Raw genomic sequence first — 954 nt, forward strand, 5'->3', positions numbered from 1 at the left:
TTTTTTTTTTTTTTTAATTATAGACTTATGTTCTTAAAGTCAATAATCTCCATTGCTGCAATGTATGTCTTGAGAAAAAAAGGAAGAAGCTTTAAAAAATTTCAGGTATTGTTTTCTTTTTATTTAATGATAAAGATTGAGTTACATCATTCAAATTTTGTTCATTGGGTAAGTATTTGATTTTTTAAAATAAGCCTAGTTTCTCTTAATTTTTTATAAATGTTTGCATGTTTGTAAATACATTGAATATTTACCTAAATTTAAAAAACAAAACTATTTTTTCTAGTTTTTAAGATTTTGCTTAGTTTTTTATAACACTGTTAAAAAGTAGATAAAAAGCAAAAAATTTGAAGGTAGAATAAGTATTCATATATTTAATTTTCAAAAACTAAAGCTCAAAAATCAAATGTTTACCGAACGATGTGCCGGTAATTTATAAAATTTATATTAATTATAGTTAAGATCTCATTCAGTAATCATTTGATTTTTAATTTTAAAAATTAAGCATGTTTTCTAGCCATTTTTTATCATGGTTTTCATTTTTGTTGAGTAAAATAATTATATTCTTAACTAAATTCAAAATTAAAAAGTTTTTAAAAACGATGTTTTTTTTTTTTTAGTTTTTAAAGCTTAATTTAGTTTTTGAAAACTTTGATAGAAAGTAGATAACAAATGATTAAATTTAAAATTAAAATGAGAATTTATAGATTTAATTTAAAAAAATAAAAATTAAAAATCAAATGATTACTGGCCAAAATTTTTTTGATTTTTTTGTTTAGATCATTATCTTATGTCTTTAACTTTCTTTTACTTCATCTTTTTAGGAATATTAATTGTCATTAACTTTTGTTAATTTAATTTGTTTAACTGTATTATAATTTGAAGTTTATATGATCTTAGTATACATAGAGTAGTCTAGTTTGATAATATTGTGGAAGTCAACATCATCACTAT

The sequence above is a fragment of the Benincasa hispida genome, chromosome 5, assembly GCF_009727055.1.
Source record: "Benincasa hispida cultivar B227 chromosome 5, ASM972705v1, whole genome shotgun sequence".
Lineage (NCBI taxonomy): Eukaryota > Viridiplantae > Streptophyta > Magnoliopsida > Cucurbitales > Cucurbitaceae > Benincasa > Benincasa hispida.